The sequence below is a fragment of the Ciconia boyciana genome, chromosome 8 (genome assembly GCF_034638445.1).
Source record: "Ciconia boyciana chromosome 8, ASM3463844v1, whole genome shotgun sequence".
Classification (NCBI taxonomy): domain Eukaryota; kingdom Metazoa; phylum Chordata; class Aves; order Ciconiiformes; family Ciconiidae; genus Ciconia; species Ciconia boyciana.
Window position 1 is genome coordinate 7912969 of NC_132941.1, and position 12342 is coordinate 7925310.

Genomic DNA, 12342 nt, shown 5'->3' on the forward strand with positions numbered 1-12342 from the left:
CCGGCCATGCAGCACCCCCGCCGTGCAGCACCCCCGCCGTGCAGCACCCCCGCCGTGCAGCACCCCCGGCCATGCAGCACCCCGCCATGCAACACCCCCGGCCATGCAGCACCCCGCCATGCAACACCCCCGCCATGCAACACCCCCGGCCATGCAACACCCCCGGCCATGCAGCACCCCCGCCATGCAACACCCCCGGCCATGCAGCACCCCGCCATGCAACACCCCCGCCATGCAGCACCCCCGGCCATGCAGCACCCCTGCCATGCAACACCCCCGCCATGCAACACCCCGCCATGCAACACCCCGCCATGCAGCACCCCCGGCCATGCAGCACCCCGCCATGCAACACCCCCGCCATGCAACACCCCCGGCCATGCAGCACCCCCGCCATGCAACACCCCCGGCCATGCAACACCCCCCGGCCATGCAGCACCCCCCGCCCCACCGCCCGCTCCCCGCCCGCTGCCCGGGGCCGGCCCCGCTCCGCGCGGCTCCGCGGCGGCGCATGCGGGCTGGCGGCGCGGCGCGGGCACGGCGGCAGCGGCGGCGCTGCTCAGGTTGGGAGCCCGCAGCCCCCGGCCCTGCCTCCTTCCTGCCCGCCTCCCCGGGCGGAGAGCTGCCGGCCGGCCGCCTCCTCCCCCCTCCCCGTCCCCTTCCCTCTCCCTTCCCTTCCCTCCCGGCCCCGCTGCCAGGGGCGAAGCCGCCCGCCGGGCCCCCGCGGTGAGTCTGCCCCGCCGGAGTTGGGCGAAGGGGTGGGGGAAAGTTTGGGGAGGCCGAGGGCGGGGGCGGAGGGGGGGTCTTTTCCCCGGGGGGGTGATGGGGGGGGGGGTGTGCGGGAGCCCCCCTCCCCTTCCCGCGTCCTCGCACGCTTCCCCCGCCCTTCCTCCTCCTCTTCCTCGGGGGTTTTTCTCCGCGCAACTTCGCGTGGAGCCGCTCCGGGCGGCCCCTCACCCTCGCGTGTCTTTATTCCCTTTCATTTTACTATTATGATTTGTTTTAAATTTATTTGATGTATTTTCTCGCGCGGCTGCTCCGCGCCGCTATTGTCTGCGGGCCGGCGGTGCGCGGCGGGCCGGGGCCGGGGCCGGGGCCGAGGCCGGGGCCGGGCGCGGTCCCCCCGCTGCCGGCGCGGGGGTGGCGGGCGCGGAGGGTGCCCCGAGTGTGTGCCCGGGCACACCCCCCCACACCCCGCCCAGCCTGGCCCCCAGCTTCCCTCCGCTTCCTCACCATTGAGATATTGATATCTTGATCTGGAAAAAAAAAGCTAAACAAAAAAACCCCAAACCCCTTCGCTGACGCAACTTTGTATCGCAGTTTATTGCAAAGAAAGTAATCTGGGCTTTATATCGGAGTCTCCTAAGCAACGGGCCAGTGTTGGTTTTTCTCACCTTTGGGGATGAGTGGGCCTTTGAAGTTACTCAGAGGGTCATTGCCGTGGGGCCGGTTTCATGCATTCACTCTGTTGCTTGAAAATATAATGTGGGGTTTTTTTTTTTCTTCTGGAGTGGAGACGCTCTTCTTTTGAAGCAAATGCGGGAGTTTCTGGATGAGGATTGTGAAAGGGGGGTTGTTTCTTAACCTGTAAATTGTCGGGGTTTATTAATCCACCTTCTGTGACTGTGTTATCCCCGCAAGTCATATAAAGGAGTTGGGATTAGTAGAGATCAATTTTGCTGACCTCTGTAATTGGTTCTGCTCCAGTGTCCTTTACAGGGCTTCACATTAGCTGGAGCTGAGAAGTGGAAAAAGTGATTTTTAAAAGTTTTTTTTGTTTGGGTTTTTTTGGTGGGGTTTTTTTGGGGGTTTTTTTTTGGTTTTTTTTTTTTTTTTTTTTTAGAGTATGCTGTACCAATTCTGTTGTGGATGACCAGACAGGGACTCGATAAAGGGATTAGAACTGCTGTACTTCTGCAGGACAGTTGGTAGCTGTGGTGTTCCCTGTAATCTTCATCAGCCGTAAAACTTGAGGTACTCATGGAGATATGTCATGCAGTAGAAATATGTAAAGCATGTAGCTTCAGTGCTCAGTTTAGACAGTTGGTCTGAGATCCATGAATGTCTTGTGTGCAGGGAGTTTTGGCTAATGTAATCGAATCAGTTTTAAAGGGCCAAGCTACATTATTTCTGTTTGTGGTGACTCTCTTCAGCTTAAAATCCGTCCCTTACCAGGTGTGTGTTTCATGTTTTGCACACCCTTGCTGAGCTATTGTGGAATTGCAGAGGTGAACCAAGTTCCACATAGTACCTTAAAGGTAAGGTACTAATGATTCATTTATTACTGTGTTAGAGGAGGTGTATTTTTATACATAGATACCTCAGCAGTGGGAGTACATTGACGTTAACCTCATAACATCCGAGCCTGTGGATAGAAGCTGCTGTCTGTACTAGAGGAGCATTCGCTCAGAAGACAGTCGTCATGCTTTGGGACACTGGTGCAGGCTGTCACTTTCCATGGTGACAATACGTTGCTTGGACACTTGGGGTTGGGTGGTGGTTTTTTTCTTTTTTTTTTTTTTTTTTACAAGCTTGATAGCAGGGTAAGGGTGTGTTAGGCAAGATGAGGATCATCTGGGCATGTGTTGTCCCTTGGCATGAGTTCAAGCATGTACCTTTCTTCCACGTTCATGGGTTGAGCCTAATACGTCTCCTGTCTGTCCTTCCAGCGCTGCCCGGTGCTGGGCAGACAGGCTAGCCTGGGGCTGTTGCTAGAAGGGCACGGATGTTGAGTTCTGCAAGGCAGACAGGTTTTGTAGGTAGCCCGAATGACAAGTCTCCTGCAGGTAGTGTGGATGCACCATGTTGCATGGCGGTGTTCCAGCCTGTGTCTCCTGCCCGGCTCCGGCAGCCAAGGGATGGCCGGCATAGCCCGAGAGGTGAGGACACAGCGTGTTCGGAGTAACAGAGTCCAGCCAGGGACTGCAGCCAGAGAGAAAGGCAGGAGCTTGATGTTCCTGATTTACAGCTTCGCAGCATCAAAGGAGGAAAACGCAGTTAAGAAGTCAAAGCTTCTCATAGAAACAGAGCTCTGCCAGGTACTGTCCAATGATGGATGTTTTTAAACACAGTCTATATAGGGAAGCTTTGAGATTCAGGCTTATGCAGAACTCGCTACTAATCTCTCAGCAGGATATACTCCTGAGTAAGCTGTGTTCTGGTCTAGGGTACGCTCCTGCGCTAAGAGGAGGATTAAGTACTGTTAAAGGAATCTGGTTATTCTATCCAAAGCATGAATTAAGGCAGTGGTCAATAAATTATACTAGAGGAAAAAAACATTGGTATGTTTATTGGTGGTATGCACACACTCCTGTGTTACAAGGCAGTGGGTGCTTTCATATAATTTTCTGCTGGCATAATAAGTTTTAACAGATAGCCACTTAACAAAAAAATCGTTAGTGGAAGTTGTCATGCCTGCTGTACCTATTTCTTTTCTACTCTGTTTCCAGGACACCAATGTATCAGTTTTCTCTGCCTGGTATTTGGTGGTGATCCACTTGCCTATAATACAGTCCTTGAAGCAGCTTGGAAGCTTTTCTACTTATTACTGTAGCTGGTTATCTCTGCAATCTACTTGAGTGCTACTAAATGTTATTTCTACAGGGGTTCCCCACACCGGCGATAAATAGCCTCAAGTAAACTAAACCACACAGCTGATTAGTATGGAGGAACTATTTGGTTTTGGTTTTGCTCTACTGGTGGAAGACAGTGTTAGTTCAGGAGGCCGTAAAGGTACGATATGCCTTCCCTGAGGGATCGTGGCCCCGTGTTTTACCGGCCTCCTGGACAGGGAGCTGGCAGTTTGCGTGGTTTCCAGCTGGAGGATAACGTAAGCAGCACCCTATTTGCAGGCATGCGAAAGGCTGGACGCGGAAAGCTGGGGTGGGAAGCACCTTGCAGCCTGCAGCTTGTGATTACTGGGTGCTGCTCGGTGCCAAGCGCTCATGTGTTTGCTTGCTTGCATTGATCACCTGTAGGATAGATAAAGGTAATGAGTGACTTTCTGAAGCAACTGATAGCTTTGGATGTAGATACAGTTCTGCTTTGCTGCTATGGCGTTTGCCACGGGGGATATAATCCAGTTGGGAGCTTGGTTCAGGGCTGGCATGTACCACCTGAACAGTCGCTTTCAGGAAGCACTGCACTTTTTCTAAATCAAAACTTGTTGTTAGAGTGTTAGATGCAGTGAGACTTTTATGAATAGCTTAGTCACGCTTCACTTTTTTCCTCTCTAAAACAGCTGTCAACAATCTTACTGTGGAGAGGGAATCGGCCACTCCTTGTACTTACCAAACAGTCAAACACTTCAGTCGTGGTGTTGCAGCCTGGCATTGCGCTTCTTAGTTACTTCTGGAAACAAAGCTGTGGATGTGGCATAATGTCGTCTTTTTGTTTATTTATTTATTTAAACTTGCCTTTCTCCCTTGCAAATGACCTTTATGCAGATCTAGAAGGCAAAGCACATCACTGGGAGTTAGCTGGTTAGTCACTTTGGTTAGTGATAAGAAAATATGATGGCAGCGCTCCAGGGAAAGCAGCTACTCCGGGAACTTGTTGCTGCAGTCAAGCTATACAGATCTTTTTCAGAAAGATATATCTCTATATATTTATGGCCCTTTGTCACAGGAACAGGGCGACTCCTCTGTTGATATCTACATGACAAATATGCTGTGACGCCACAAATCCTGTAAGCAGTTTAATGCCCTTCCAGAGACCGCTGGTGGAAGCATGTAATAGGTAAAACTTTTTCAGTGTCATCCTAAACTCGAACTGTAATTTTGTGATCTCTTTTGTGTGTCGGTGTAGGCGTAAGCAGCCTCTTCCAGTTCCTCAGCTGGGCCGTGCTGGTATTTGTGGGTCTGTTCAGCAAACCAGACTGGGAAATGGGTTCCAGTTAATGCATTTTTTTTCTCTGTACAATTCATACCTTGGATCAGTTCAGTGAAAAAGTTCATTCTTTACCTGGATCAGTTCCCTGACTTATGTCCCTTCGTGGTCTCATGAGTGGCTGCCCTGGCAGAGGCTCCGGTGCTTCCACCAGGAGAAATGCTCCTGGAGCTACAACCTTGGAAGTGCTTTTCTGATTGCGAAGAAAGCATTTGACTGTGGTGCCCGTCCCTGTTTTATAGCATGTGAAGACGACAAGAGAGATAGATGTGTTTCTAAGATACGGCAGTGAGTTAGAAGTCAAAGCGTTTCCTTTTCAAGTTCCCTAAGACTGCAATTATTTCTATCTAGAGTGAAGATATATCTTCTCTGCAAAAATAAGCCTTGCCATTTTAATAACTTTTTTTAATTATTATTTTCTTTCTAGCCATTTTAGGTATGCTTTTAAGTTGTTGAGGAAAAGGGGAAGAAAGTGTCGTCACAAATATTTTTAAGTAGTCAACAGTCCTTATAAAGTATGCGGTGTGGTATCTTGCAAAAAGTAAGCTTTAATTCTGTTGTAGCTGTAATGGATCGCATGTTGTGACATGGTCAGGCAGTCTAACAGGCTACTTTATATATATTTTAAAAAAACCCTAAAAATCAGATGCTGAAGAGTTTATTGGGTGATTTTTTTTATGGGTGAGAAAAAGGTAAATTCCTTGCTGGGGTATTGATATAGTTCTCACAGTCCAAATGCTGAACTGTAACAAAGGGACACTGGGAACTTCTCAAATATTGCGCATGGGATTGGAGTAAGTGTAAGGAAAAAATACCCCTCAAACAACTGTCAGCACCTCCTACAGCACTCGTGTTGAGGGCTTGAAACAGAGTATATTCCAAGCATGTTTTGTGCGTGAGATTGGGTTTAGGTGCCTCTGGGCAGCGTCCTGCGGGGTTTCTCACCTCTGCAAGGACTGCTGCTGGTGTGGACCTTGTGGGCTTCCACGGTTCATAGAGGACCTTGATTTTGGCCTTGGCTGCAGCATCCAGAATGGTACTTTTTCACAGGTTAACCTGTAATTCTGTAGCTGGGGCTCATTTGACAAAGTTAATCCTCCTTGACCACTTGCATTTTCCTTTGAATCTCTTCCCGTTTCATAAGGACTAGGAGCTCACATTTTTATTTCTTCAAAAAGATCCAATCTTTTCATTGCAAAAAAAATTTCCTGTGATTCCATAACTTGTTCATAATAAATTATTTTCGCATCTAGATGCTTTTGTCTTTCCAAAACTGGTGATAATTTTTTAATCAGTAGATGTGGCAACTGAACTGTCACAGTTTTCTTGTATGTTTGATCCTTGCATGAGGTTGCCTTTTGATTTCTTTGGAAATCATGGGATGGCAACTGATTGCTTGTATCAGTGATTTGGATCCTGCGTAGTTGCTCTTCTGAGCAACTTATTTAAAATGTATGAGCGCAGGTAGTTGCAACTGATCCATTGCATCTCAGTTTCAAGCACTTGTGAAATTTTCTAATCAGCTATGCAAAATGTTTAGCATTTGCCAGAGTAACTTCCAACTGCTTCTAGTCTCTGTTGGCATATTTTTTTTTTTTTTTACTTAATTCAGGTGGCTAGTCTACCTTTCACAAGTCATTACCCTTTAGTCTTTTTGCTGAACCATTTTTAGCTTAGTTACATTTGCAAAATACACAGTGAGAAATTTCCCCAAATTATTGTTTAATGTGAGATGTTATTTATAGTGTGACAGCACTGCTGAGATTAGCCTGATCCAGTGTAAAAGGAAGGATTTAAGGATTTTCTTCTGTAGCAGCTACTTCGGGTTTTATTTCTGAGTGGGAGGGAAAATAAGTGATGAATTACTTATTTAAATAAGAGGCTGAATTTTGGTGAGACTTATTCTCTATAAGCATGATTTAAGGTGGTCATCTTAAACCAGAATGGCATGTGTCATTTGATGATGTTCAAAACTTTTTGTTGAGAGAAACTACCCGATGTGTCATGTTTGAATCCCATGTGCTTTTTATCACCCATGACTAATGCAAATTGGAGCAGTAAGTTATGTTAAAACCTGTGACGTACTTTGTAGCTTCATCTAAATTGTATCTGAGGTTTCTGGCAGAGTTACTTGGGAAAGTAAATCTCTTTCCCAATGTGTCTCTGCCCCCAGTGGTGTAACTGCTCTGTAAGTCTGAATGCTGCAGTTAATAAAACCATTGCAAACAAGGATTTTGGCACAGAGCAGCTGTTCTAAACCGGACTGTCTTCAGACTCAAACTACTGACTCACCCTGTCTTCTTCCGTGGATTAACACACCTGGCATGTGTCACGCACGGATGCTGGCCGACTCGTGTTCTTGCAGGTATCCCTGTTTTCAGCGCAGGGAAGACCGAAGGGAGTGTGTGAGTCTGTGCAGAGACCTCCTGCAGGAGATAAAAACCTCCTAATGGAAGTTGATGCCGAGGATGGGTTTTGTCCAAAGACCCCTTTCGCCGTGTCCCTGATGGTGGGCTGCAGGAGGGATGCTGCTCTGCTCCTGCTGCGTTTTAGGGGAGCGCAGAACTGCTGCTTGTGGGAAGTCCCTCCCTTTGGTGCAACCATATGAAAAGCTGTGCTGGGTCAGGCCATGGTCTGTCCGGCCTCGTTTCCTGCCCCACAGCGTTGGTTGTGGGTCCCTGGGGAGGTGCAAGAGCAAGGCAGGCGGTCCACACTAGCGTCCGTGGGCATGGTGGGGTTCAATACCAGGATGTGTGGCACATTTGGCTTCCCGGCACGTGTGGCTCTCAACACCCGGCCAAATCTTGGAAGCTTCTGTCAATAGGAAGAGAGGGAAAACAGGGGATGCCGAGGCGTGAGATTGCTGAAGTGAATGAGAGTCTTGCTCACTTTATACACTGGTTTCCCTCCTGAGTTTCCTCTGGGATGCTGAAGCGTTCGGTCCCATAATAGTGGTGGGACAATGGATGCTCGGATGGAGGAAGCAGGTGTTAAAAGAAGGGGGGGAAGTGATTTATTTTTTTGGGGGAAGGGGAGACAGGATGGCCAGAATTGACCCTTACACAAAGCAATTTCTTTTGGCACATGAGCTTGTGCACAGCACAGCATGCTTCCTAATTGCTGAACCCACAAGTAAGATGGCAGCAAAACTGGGACTTGCCCTTTTTTTTGAGTTAGTATCACTTAGTGAGTCAGCTGAGGAGTGAGGCTTACGTGATGTACCTCTGATGCTACGTGATGAATTTTGTTGTTCTTTTGTTCCTTGCTACCGTAGATCTTTCACATGCAGCAACAAGGCTGCAGTACTGATGGCACTGGACATCTTAAAGTCTGCACTTTGTACTTGGGGAGTGCTGGTTTTTAATTGTTTTAAAACCAAACTGGAGGTGAATGAGTTTGTGTGGTCTAGATGAAAACGGTTTTCATAGCCTGATCTGAAGGTCTTTGAGTTGGTGCAGAGGATGATTTTGGAGATAAAAGTAAAACATGCCGGTTCATTTGCTACGTAGCAGATGTGTTTGCATCTGTAGCTGAAAGACTTCCCATCCGGGGAGTAATGACAACACTTCGTTTCAGTGGGGTTTCCAGCCTCTGGAGGAGCTTCTGAACATGGGAGTCAGTTTTTCCATTGCTGAGTGGTTTGCAGCTGCTCCACCCATTTTTATGATGAGTGATCATCGTCTAAGAGCACAGTGGAACACAAGAGGTGGTGAGCAAACCTTTTGTTGTATTAAACATAAATGTTTATAGTTTCTCTTCTCCTAGCAGCTGCAAAGAAGGTAGGTTGTCTCAGCTGAGCAGAGAAATAAATACTGAACCCCTTTTATATGTACTGTCCCAAAAGGAAGTTTTGTGTAATGCACATTCTTTTCACAAAGTCCAGGTGACTCTTTACACTTTTGTGTGATGCAAGGCGAAATGTTGCTGCAAATGCTGCTGTTAACTGCAGGTTTTTCAATATTAAGTAGTGCAGTTGCCAACAGGAAAATAAATATACGTCGTCCTCAGGTCCGTCGTGGGAGGGTGTTGGGGGTTATGTCGGTGCCCGCTGCACAGCTGCATTGATGGGCTGGTGGCTTCGTGGAGTCCCGCTGGCTTGGGCACGAGGGCGTGAGTCCGCTTGTGTAATGTGGGCTTGGGAGTCTCCAAAATCTGGAGCTACTTTTCCACCCTGGCCAGGGCTACTAATTAATTTTTAACTGAGTCTTTTGGTAATGTAGCCTGAAGAAGGGTGCATGTAGCATGGAGGCTGAGATTTGAGCACTTAACTAGGTTAAAAGTGCTTTTAACTAGGTTAAAAGTGTGTTCTCGAGTGGGTGTCTTGCTTCTCTCTTCTGTAAGATGCTGAGAGGGAGTGTGGCGATGGGAGCTGATTTCTTGGCAGCTGTTTCACAGTTAAAACAAGGCCTCGGTCCCAATTTTCGTGAGCCATGTATTAAGCTAGAAAAAGAACTAGCTCATTGCTTGAAGAGCTTACAAGCTAAAACTGTGGATAATAAATATGCTTGCATGGATGTTAAGAGGATTAATTGTTTGTGAAGTGCATTGAAAGTGGGAGAATTAAAGAAGTACTTAAGTGGTAACCAGCTGCATGTCACGTACATCCCATTAATTTGTTTCTCCCTCTTTCCAGTCAGATTACAAGCAGCATTTGTTGATCCATATGAAATTCATGTCAGTCCCATATTTTCCTGTATTTTGGGAATTTTACAATTTACTTATGGGCAGTACCTTTAAGGTGGTAAAATGTTGTCTCTTCAGATGTCACATCTGAAGAAGAGGTACCCTGCTAAATGTGATGTGCTTCCTTCTGCAGCTGGCATTGGCTCCATTTAAACTGTGGGGTTTAGTGCTTAGACCTCCCTGTTTTTTCCTTTATCAGATTAGCTAGGATTTTGGCAGGACTTTGTGCTGCTTTTTCTTAGCCAATCGACTTGCATGTGAGTGTTCAGTAACTTTCTTGCTTTATAATCTCAAAGTTCAGAAGTCATCGGGCTGTTTGGGACTAATAAGAGATCCTATCCCAGCAACAACTTACAGCGGGAGTATAAAAGGAAAATACTTCAGTAAGCGGAGAGCAGGTTTTGAAATGAAAATTCAAAACTACTTGAGGAGGATGGAGGACTTGTGGCAAAGAAAGTGCTTGAAAATGTATACATCTTCCTGAAACTACAAAATGAGTGGGCTTTTTTTAGCCTTTATTTACTTGATTGCTTGCGTGACCCATCCTCTCTGCTATGTCAATTAATACTATGAGATGGTGGATAAATGGCAATAACACAGTTATTGTACTTATGCAAGAAGATTGAGCATTTGAAATGCCTAAAAATGATAAAAGTTACCGAGTGAGTGTAAACTTACAAGTTTTTTAATGCTCTGCTTAGAAGAGTCTTCATTTTTTCCCCTCTCCAGGAGCTAAGTTGTAAAATCTTTGCCAATTTTTACTAAAAACCTAGTCTCATCAGTGCTTCTGATATTAATTAAAAAAGAATAATACTGTTTGCATAAATACCTGTGTGTATTTATGCCTTGGGCTTGTGATATTTAAGTGCCAAGAGAAACTTAGGCCATTTTGGGGGATGCATGCTTTAAGTCTTGTTAAATTTTGTCTTCGGGAATGCTACATCACTTGGTGTTTGCATTGAAGGAGATAAATTGTTTTCTTTGTAGGGATTTTTTTGACTCTTAGATAATGCTGGATCTGAGCCACTGGATAACTTGAGGATGAAGAAGGAGACTTGGTTTAGCATTTGATGGAAGTCGGAATGAGGAGCAGGGAGCTGTTGCACTGTGGTTGTGTTAACGTGGCCGTGATGCTCAGCAAGAGCAGCATTTGAAACTCCTTCACATGAGATGTAAAACTAGTTGGGACTGTGTTGCTTCTGGCCAGTTGGCAAAAAAAAAAAAAAATATTCCCATGATGAAGAGGAGAGAAAGAGCTGTTGGGATCCTGCTAGACGAGAGCCTAGCAGCAATGGGGAATTTGGGAATACGCCCAAGCTGGGGAATGCACTGACGAGCTCGGGATGTGTGCCTTCCAGCCAGGGAGAGTTGCGGGGTGGCGATGGCATGGACCACCCTGCATGTTGGGAACTAATTGTCACCTCTGCTTCTTGCTCAGCTTCAGCGTTAGCAAGCCATTCCTCATTCAAGAGCAGACTTTTGGTGTGTCCTGGGCAGTAAGCAGCGTACTGTGAAGATACAGGAGTAACCCTGTTTGCTAACTTTTTGAAGTGAGCAAACTTTAATTCACTGCTTGGTGCAGGATGCTGAACCCCAGCGCCATGATGTGCCAGGTCCTGGGTGTCATTGCCTTGGCCGGTGGCTGGTGTCCTTGCCTGCTAAGGAGCACAGGCAGGATCAGAACAGACATGGATTTTTGTTTGCCTCTTTAAATTATCTGTGTCAACTGCCCAATGCCTGTTATTCAGAAAATAAATCTTGTCTGATACCTCCAACCCAGAAAAGTGCTTATATATCTAGCAGCCAAGAAATCGAATAAGTCCTGATCTATTCTTAATTTCTTGTGTTTCCTGTGGTTTTATTGTTTGTATTACCAGCCCTAATATTTACATACTTTTGAATGAGCTTTTCTTTTTTTGGAAGATAGTGCTTTGTTCGTATGCCTTGCAGAACAGGTTCTTCCATTTTTTTTTTTCTAATAACCAAACAACTTACTTTCTCAAAGGAGTAGGAGAGAAAAAAAAGGAAGATTACAAGAAACACCAAAGGGAGATATCTAAGAATAGAATTGTTTTTTGCTGATGATATGCTAAGACTCGTTCTAAACTTGCGTCTACGCTTCCAAATGTCCTTGGGCTCTTTGAGAGCTTTGTAAAACTTCTTGTATATCAAATTACGTGCTTGTGGGTGCTTTATCTCAATAGCAGATGCATTTACAGTTGGCATTTTAAATGCAAAGGTGCTTCTATGAAAATGCTTGTAAGACCAAAGTTGTACTTCCCTGTAAACCCCCAAAGAGTTAGCAGGGCAAGTCAGTGAACTCTGCAATGTTAATGTTTAAAAGTGGTGCTGGTGAATGTTGTCCAGCTATGTGTCTCTGGAAACTCTGATGTAGTCTTTTTCTGTGAAGTAAGGAAGACTTCAGGGTAATGTTCTCTGCTTTTCTTCTGGGTGTGGGGGAGCGATGGAGCTGATGTTCTTCTGGAGGTCTGTCCCTTGGTACATCAGCTGGCCTTATTTTCCGTGGATGTTTGGTTCCCCCTAATAATCCTTTAGGAACTAATTTGAAATTGCCAATTTTTTTTTTTTAAATACTGTGGTCTCCAAAGAATTTGTGATCAGCCTTTATTTGCAGGTATTACCATTCTATGTTGATTTTCCAACCACTCTTCAAATACATATTTCTTTTAAGAAGTAAGGCAGAACTTTAGGACTTTTTTTTTTTCTTTTAAATCTGTTCTCCTTGCCATGAAATAAAAACTATTTGTGCGTTGA

The 12342-nt window shown here is 46.0% G+C and overlaps 1 protein-coding gene across 10 annotated transcripts in view; it reads left to right on the forward strand.

Moving 5' to 3' along the window:
* Positions 1–588: 588 nt before the first annotated feature.
* Positions 589–12342, forward strand: part of AKAP13 (A-kinase anchoring protein 13) — a 227226-nt gene continuing 215472 nt past the window's right edge. For 9 of the 10 annotated variants that reach the window (XM_072871545.1, XM_072871548.1, XM_072871551.1 and 6 more), the window contains exon 1: positions 594–723. The gene's annotated coding sequence lies outside the window, so the exon portion shown is untranslated. Of the gene's footprint in view, positions 724–12342 lie in introns of all 10 variants that reach the window. The other variant, XM_072871546.1, reaches the window with a different exon arrangement.